Consider the following 9397-nt stretch of genomic DNA (forward strand, 5'->3'; position numbering starts at 1 on the left):
ATCTCCTGCTCTCCTTCATTGAAATGTTTTGTCATTTACTCAAAGAATCCAATCAGGCTTGTGATTAACTGCTTGAATTAACCTTTGCACTCATGGCATAACTCAAACAAGGTTTAACCCTCCCCCTCCGTGTTTCTTTCTTGTAATATAACAGAGAAATGTATGCAGTAAGTTTACAAATAACACAAAGATTGGGCAATTTGCTGATAATCTGTAAGGTGCTCTTAGACATATTGATGTTTTGGTGAAATAGGCTGAAAAATTGGCAGATGGTGTTTAATCGACAAATGTATAGTTGTGTTCCAACATGTTATGTTTTATTAACTCCAAAACATTGAACTAACTGAAAGAAAAACAAGGGGAGACCAGGAGAGTGTGTAGGTTTCATTTTAAGGTTAACATTAAAGCATGCAAATGACATAATGGCATGATGGTATACTCGATTTATGCACTTTTACATATAACATGTAATGCATTATGTAAACAACCAAAATGCTTAATCTAATAATATATTTACAAAGCAAACATGAGGAAATCTGCAGATGCTGGAAGTTAAAGCAACACACACAGAATGCTGGTGAAACACAGCAGGCCAAGCAGCATCTATAAGGAGAAGCACTGTCCACGTTTCGGGCTGAGACCCTTATATATATTTACAATATTACTTACATATTACTAAAATATAAAATACACAACACTCCTCCCTGCTTAGCTATAAACTCCAATTCAACTCATATAGGTAATGTACTGCTCTCTCTCTGTATATACTTATACATGCACACACACATATGTATATACCCATGCGTATATGTATAGATACATACACATAACACACAGTGCAGCTACTATATACACATTCACAGCAGAGTAAATTTTAATTTGCTCCATTCAGGACTAAAGATTTGATTGCTGTAGTGGATTTCTTGCTCTTTTGTGATAATGACTTTCCTGACAGTAGTCAGGGGAGGGGATACTCGGCAGCTAAGACTTGCAGCTAAGCGACAATCTCAGGTTCTGTGGCTTTCTCCATGGTGGTTATAAAAGTCGACTCTGGGTCTGCAAGAAGTGGCTCTGACAGCTCTGGATACCTTACCTCCGGACGTTTTGGCACCCGAACAGTGCATGGTTGATCTGCTGATCTACCCAGGCCACCAGACAAAGCTTTGAGCCAATCCTTTTCATTTTGACTACACACAGATGATCAGCATGTAGCTCCTCCAACATAATAACCCTCAGCTTGGATGGTATAATAACTCTCAATCCCTACAGAAGGCACCCTCCATCAAGAGCAAGTTCATTCCAGTGCTGGTAAAAATGCAGGTATGGGGATCTCTGCAACACATTCCAGCCATTTTGAGTTGCTATGTAGATCTGAGACAGTGTGGAGTAGTTCCTGATTTCCCTTTGTATTATTTCTGCCATAGTAAGGAGACTTTTGATTTGTGTTAGGGAAAATACATCAAGAGGAGTGTTCTCTTATGTAAATTTTTCAGTTTTTTTCCTTTCTGAGGATAAACAGCACAACCCATCAGCATTTCCGTTAATAGTCCTCTTGAATTTGATCTTGTAATTGTGTCCTCCAAGAAACACAGCCCATTTCTACATTCATGCTGCTGCTATTAGTGGAACATGTTGAGAATGGACACTAGTGGTTGATGATCAGTAATGAAGATAAATTCTCTCCCATAAAAATACTGGTTGAAACCAAAAAACAGACTCAAGGCTTCTCTGTCAATCTGTGTATAATTCTTCAGCGGTAAGGAAACTTGATGCAAATGCTATGGGGCATTGACTTCTATCACTCAAATTTCTAAAAGTTCAAAGTAAAATTTATTAACAGACTACATACATGCCATCACATACAACCCTGATATCCTTTTTCTTGCAGGCATACTGAGAAAATCTATAGAATAGTAACTGTGAACAGGATCAATGAAAGAGTAAGGGCATAGAAAGCAACAAACTGTGCAAATGCAAATATAACTAAATTGCAATAAATAACAAAAGCACAAAATAACAAGATAAAGAATCCTTAAAGTGAGACCATTGGTTGTGGGAACATCTCAATAAATGAGTATAATTGTCCGCTTTTGTTCAAGAGCCTGCTGGTTGAAGGGAAATAATTGTTCTGGTGGTGCAAGTCCTGAGGCACTTGTACCTTCTAAATGATGGCAACAGCAAGAAAAGAGCATGGCCAGGTGGTGAGGATCTTCGATACTCGATGCTGTTTTCCTACAACAGCACTTCATGTAGATATGCCTAATAGGAGAGCTTTACCCATGAAGTACTGGGCTGAACCCATTACCGGTAATAGGATTTTCCACATAAAGGCATAACATAATGTGTGCAGCTAAGATTGCAGCTATACCATAAGGTGAAGTGACATGGGCAATCTTCACTGAACGACACATGTACAGTTTCTAATGTCACCACTTCTTCTGTCATCATGAAAGCCACCTAACATTGCTTTGTCCATTGTCTTATCCTCCCAATCAAGTTCAAGAGGTTTGAGCACAGAAGCCAAGATGGGCAGGAACTTGTATTAGTAATTGACAAATCCTAAAATGGACCACAACTATGACATGTTCTTTGCTCTTGGGATATCCCCCACTGCTTGAATTTTCTCAGCGCACTCATGTAATTCCTGTATGTTAATGGTGTGACCTCAGTAAGCAATGCCTGGCTTAAAAAAATTATACTTGTCACATCATGATCAGAGTCCATATTCTTCTGAACATTTTAACAACGTCTTGAGATTTGGGAGATGTTCCTTGTGTTACGCCTGTACCCAACTCTGAGGGGTGCAGAGTGGCCCCCTCCTTTTTGAGAATCGCAAGGTCATTACTAATTCAGGTCAGGAGACCCAGGAAATGAGAGAGAGATGTTTGGAATGTCCTGGCCCTCAGCGATACAAAGCCACGGAAAAGGCCATTGTCTCTCAGAGATGGAATTGTGTATTGAGTACTGTACTTTGTGGAAGCCCTCAGGCAACGTAGGCTGGTTGGGGGATGGCATCATTCCACCCTGATTGACATCTGAGACCCTGTGAGTCAGGATAAAAGAGGGTCTGGGGAACAGCCCCTTGACATGCACCAGGAGAAACGCTAGAAGTCCCTTGACAGCGTTTAATAGCGACAGCCGGTGGAGGGCCCACGTGTGTCCTTTTCCGTTGCCCCGGGATTGAGGCCCTACCACGGAAGGCAGCTTAGCTAAAGAAGAGATCACCACCGATGCTATTTCGAAGGATCGACATCATAAAACGGAAAACGGGCAAGTTCTAAACCTCCATCTCTCTCTCCAACCAAAAGCTGCTGCCTGAATGAACTTGAGTGACTTTTATATTTCCATCGGACAATACATTATCCCCTAGACAACGATAGAGCTATTTCTTATTGATTATTATTATACCTGCTCTTTTAGATTTAGCATTGACGAAGTATATTATCTGTATGTTTACATTGATATTATTTTTGTGTATTTTTATCAATAAATACTGTTAAAAATAGTACCATCAGACTTCAACGGACCTCTCTATCTTTGCTGATAAGTGACCCCGTTACGGGGTACGTAACAAGCTTGTCATCCTCACTAGTAACAATGATGTCATCTAAGTGACTGGGCAGCCTTGCAGCACCTGCTCCATAGCTCTCTGCCAGAGTGCAGGTGCAGATGATACTCCAAATATAAGCCTATTATAACAATTAAGCTTTTGTGCATGAACTTCAGACTCTTCTTTCATCTCCATCTGGAGCTAGGCCTCAGCTAAGTCCATTTTGCTGAAGTGTTTCCCTTCAGAAAATATATCCTCTATCCTGGGCAGAGGATATCGATCTACTTTCAATACTCAGTTGATGATGACCTTCAAATCATCACAGATCCTGACAGACCCATTTTTATTGGCTACTGGGACCAATGGCATAGCCCATGGGCTCCTCTCAACCTTGAAAACTGGTTACTTTATCACGGATGGTAGAAGGAACCGGGATGGGCTTTGTAAAACTTGGGTGTGGCATTTTCATTTAACACTATTTTACCCTTCATGTGTTTGACTTTTCCATTGCCATCCTTGAACACTGCTGTGGCATCATCCAATACCTTCCTTAATTTGTTTTCATTTGACTCTGTTGCAGGTTATGCGCCATGCAAATAGTAGATAAATCTTCAATCAAGTTGTAGGTGTCTCAGACAATCAACACCCTGAAATGCTAGTCCTCCTGTTTTTACAGCATATAAGCCCAATGTGGCTTGTTGATTATTGTCTTGCACTGTTACGACTGTCAGTTCCACAGAAATGACCTTTTCTCCAATGTAAGTTTTTAGCTGGATATCTGGATATAGGTATCTTTGAAATGCCGTTCAAACTTGTTTTGTGGGGTGACTGAAACAGCTGAGCCAGTGTCCAATTCAATTTTAATTCAGTATGACACACCCATACTGTGTGTCTCCCGCCAGGTTTCACATTGTAAAACTCAAGGCTACCCAGTCATGTGTCAATCTCATCATTATCAGATTTTTCATAAACAGCATGCAGATTAGTGCTGTTTTTGAAACTGCAACTAGAATTTTTATCTCTTACTCTTCCCTATGCAATCCATTTACTTGTCTGCCCGATATGCTCTTTGTATGTGTCCTACTTTGGATTTTTTTGCAAGTTTGTCCCTTAAACCTGCATTGGTCTGGTGTATGTGTGCCCGTGCCACAATGGTAACTTAATCTGTGTGGCCAGGCAGGCCTTCATCTTGACACTGCAACTTCGTTCCCACTTAGTTTCATTCCTGACTGCAACTCAGTTGTGTCTGTCCGCTTTTTCCATTGATATAGCAACTTCAACTGTTCTTTAAAATATGAGTCGTGCTTCAGATAGAAGATGATTTTGAATGCTTTCTCGTAAGATTCTACAGACTAAACAATCTCTTATTTAGTCAGTCAGTGCATCATTTAGTCCATCAGTGAAGTGACAATGCTCAATCTCTTCAACTTATTCACCTAGGCTGAAATGGACTTCCCATCCTTTGGATTCTGCTTATAAAACCTGAAGTGTTCTGCAATTAACAATGGTTTTGGATGTAAATGGTCCTGCATTACTTTCACAATATCAGCAAAGCTCTTTTTGGCTGGTTTGGTTGGAGTAGTTAAACTTCTAAGAAAACTGTATACCTTTAAACCCAATGCACTCAGCAAAACTAGCACTTGTTTCTCATTTGTTACTTCATTTGCTTCAAAATACAGCTCAATTCACTCAGGATACATATTCCAGTCATCTCTTTTGCAATCAAACATATCCCTTTCCAATGTAGCCAGCTAATTCTGCTTGTTTAAAATTCATGATTATCACCTGGTACTCACTATTTATGAACCTGTGAATTCATCTGTTTTCGGCCCTTTTTAAAAAAAAAACAGTTTCTCTCTCCTCCATCTAAAGAGACACGTAATGTGCCACTTTAAAAAAAATTTCGACATGTCACTGTGCTTCAACAGGTAGATTAGCCTTCTCGGGTTATTTTTAAAATTTACTCAGCACTTACGTTTTGTAACTCCAAAACATCAAACTAATTGAAAGAAAATCTAGGGGAGTTTGCCTAGTAACTGAAGTACTGCCTTCTATTTTAACTTACAACAGTGATGAAAAGAAACTGGGTGTTCAAGGTAAAGTCTGCGACATATTGCTATAATTTCAGTATATTCTGCTGTAGTAGCTTTGAAAAGCAAATCAACCTAATCATCCTGACAGGAGCCATTGAGAAATATTTTTAAAGAAATAAATTTGTTGTAATCACTGCATTTAGTATATATAATAATTACTGGTATGTACTCTAAAGTAATTAATTTACAGTTTTATATGGCAGGATCAACCAAATGAATACACCTAGCCCAACCAGGGCAACAGCTTCTCTTTGCAATGAAGGTCTTTCCAAACTTGTCAAGAAGCAATGAGCTAAAGGATGGCACAGAGATTATTTCATACAGATTTATTCAAATATGTTTCAATACAAACATTTTTCTTTGTTTCATAGTTAATTACAATAGTGATATTCATAGAGATTTGCTTTAATTTTTACAAGCAAAACATGATGGTCTTAATATCATATAAATGTTATTTTCTTTGGTATTTGGTTCCAGTTTGCTAATACAACACGGATTGTGTAAAAGGAATATTTTACAAACATGAAACTAGATGACTTCAAATCACCATATGGTTACATTCTTTCTGTCTCTACATGAACAATGATAAACCTCTGCTGTAAGCACACAGTAGTTTATGATTAGCACTGATAATATTCTTTAGAGAAAATTTCTTTTACTAATGTTTGATTGACTTTGTATTGTAAAGTAACATAGTACCATCTGTTTGGGATGAGTGCAAAGGGGCTAATGTATACTATGTTGAAAGCATTTTGGCCCAAGATATTTGGGGCACATTTATGCAAATTATAATAAAAAGTGAGCATTATCAATGTAAACACACAGGACACATTTTTACTTGCAATTGACTAAATGTTTCACTGTTCAAGTATTTCACTGATCAGGATTATGTTTTCCAGAAGCTCTTGTCTGAGGTAAAGTGCAGTAAAGGTGATGTCACAGACATTATTCCTAATATTTTGTTATTGCATTGGCTCCAACATATTTCTTCAGGTGAGAGTAGTTTTGATTGTGTAAATTGAATCTAATAATTCTAACAGAAACAGTATATCAGGCATAGTTGCCTTGCATAAAGTAAAATAAAAATTGATTAGATTCTTAGTAGAACAGACTATTGATTTCAATTCAATATATTATTTGAAGTAGTCACAATGCCCCTCAAGAAAGTAATGTGAGAGACATGATTACAGGTTTCAAGTGCAATGAGAATTTTATAACAGTGCTTTTATAGATGATTGGTCGGTTGTAATGAAGTGAGTGTTCACCATGCAAGAAAGCAAATATCTGCATGTAAAATATTGAGTATTGAAAAGCAAAAATCATTTCAACAGTTTGAAATATGACAAACAGAAAATAATGGAGATACTCAGGAGGTCAAGGGATAAACAGTATTAAAAAAGTAAGAAAATCAGATGGCTTTAGACCACAGAGAAAGGAAGGGGAAAGAGAACAAAAGGGATGCCTATGATATGTGAGGGACCAAGGCTGTCCAGGTGACACTTATTTTTGGTGCTATTTAATTAACCATAGTTAATTTGCCAGGAATATAAATGGAGGGAGATGCATTAAGGCAATTAGAGAGAGAATTAAAATCAGATGCTGGAACTGCAAGATGAAGAATTGCTGAAATAAAAGTGAAACGGAAATACTCATCCGTTCAGGTAGCACCTGGGGAAACAGGAAACCTGAGATAATATGACAGCTTACATTCCAACACAGTCAAGAAAAGCCACTTACCTGAAGTCTTTAAATACTGTGTGCTTAGACTGAAGACAAGGTGCTGTTCCTTTGAGTTGGGTTTCATTGGAACAATGAGGTCAAAGATGCATTTTCAAGTGGAATGGAGAATTAAATGATGGTGACTGAAACTAAGCATTATTCTTGTGGACTAAACAGAGAAGTTCTGTGTAGTGGTCACTCAATCTAGATTTGGTATCTCCACTGTAGCTGAGAGCATCAAATGGGTTGAAAGAATTGCAAGTGAATTGTTGCTTCATCTGGAAGTATTTAAGTTTCTACATATTTGCAGTGAAGTAGGGCAAGCATCAAGTTTTCTGGAAAATTACCATGAGAGGAGATGAAAAGCCAACCCAAGAAATTGAGGAGGAAACAGATCCCTTAGGACAATGATTGGGGGGGGGGGGGTTACAGTGAGAGAGTGAAGACTTATCCTGTGTTGAAATCTCATTGAGGATGCCAAAAAGACTAGCAGGGATGATCTATGAAATAGCAAGAATGGGAATCCTTTCCTTGTTGTCAATGGATAAAGGACAAGTACACATGCATGGGAAATGAGAGTTCTTTCAGCAATGGTCATAGGAAAAAGGAAGACAGAAGCATTAGTGTGGAAAGTATTCTCCTCCATCTTCTTGAATTCCTCTTTCCCAAGGCAGAGCTTGTCGGGTGGTAGCCTGCGGGCCCAGGCATGAAAGGGAGCTTCTATCATCAAATGGCCTGTCCTTAGCATTTAGTAATGCATCTGGCAGTGACAGGGAACTTGTAGGTTTTCTAAGCCATAAACATTGAAGCTATAAATACAAACACATCTTAAAGAAACACATTATGAAATAGAGGTTCATCTCAGGTTATGAACTTGCGATTACGAACACTCATCTTATGAACAGCCCGAATATCCAAATAAGCATTTGAGGACTGGTGAAATGGATAGGGTAGGATTGGCTTACTGCTATGAGACTGCAGATTTTTTTCTTCTGGAATGGAAATGGAAGTATTTTGTATGCCTTTTCTTGCCACCTCCCACCTTTCCTCTCCCTTCCCCCAAAGGTTGGGGAGCTGAGTCAGCCAAACAGAGCTGCGTGTGCTGGTCAGACTTAACTGTTTACTCACCTAGTCAGTGAGGCTGGCTGGTAGCCACTCTTCCCAAATCTGCTCACTCTCCTGTTAAATTTATTTCTATGATCCTGTACACAAGGGTATAGTCTGGGTTACCAACAGTAAATCGGAACAGAACACTGTCATAACCTGGGAACTGTCTACACCATAGGGCCTTAACTTTGGAGGATGCAGTTGCTGAAAGTATTGTACGAAGGCACTCCATTATCTGCGTTGATTTTGTTCATTTACAGTAAATAAAAAGAACATAACAGCGTACACTGTATGGATTTGGATGGATATGCCAATTTTGTTAAAATGTGGTTATATAGATTGCAAAATTAAATACAGTTGAGATTAATCAAACAGTTGTAATGGCATAAAGAGGGCACATGAAATTGAATGGGGTAGATTCCTATTGTGACCACTTATTCAGCATCAGCTAACAATGAAATCAATGAATGAAAATTGTAAACACTAACAATGGGCAAGTAATAGGTTCCACTGGATTTGCCCCCATAAATTTGGCAAAGTCCAAAACCTATTTAAGTCACACCAAATACACAATACATACAACATTGAGATGCCTGCTTGAGGTACAGCATTAACACCTGCTTATGTTATTACAATCTGTAAACTTTATCTGCATTTACCATTATGTACTCAATTTACAATGTGATTAGAATCCAAAATAATTTTCAATGGATAAGATCCTGATCAAAAGAATCTCCCCCTCCCCCACATCGTTGTACAAATTATTTATTTCCAATATAGAAGAAATTCCATTCTTTTAAATGAACAGAGAGTAGATTAATTTTGTAATGCACATAAAGCCAGGTCTTTCTTGGTTCTGATTGGTGCAATGAAGCTAGCCAATGCTCCATTTATAAAAGCTCCAGGAAGTATTTAAATGGTCATGCAG

This window comes from Hypanus sabinus, chromosome 21 (assembly GCF_030144855.1).
Source record: "Hypanus sabinus isolate sHypSab1 chromosome 21, sHypSab1.hap1, whole genome shotgun sequence".
Classification (NCBI taxonomy): Eukaryota; Metazoa; Chordata; class Chondrichthyes; order Myliobatiformes; family Dasyatidae; genus Hypanus; species Hypanus sabinus.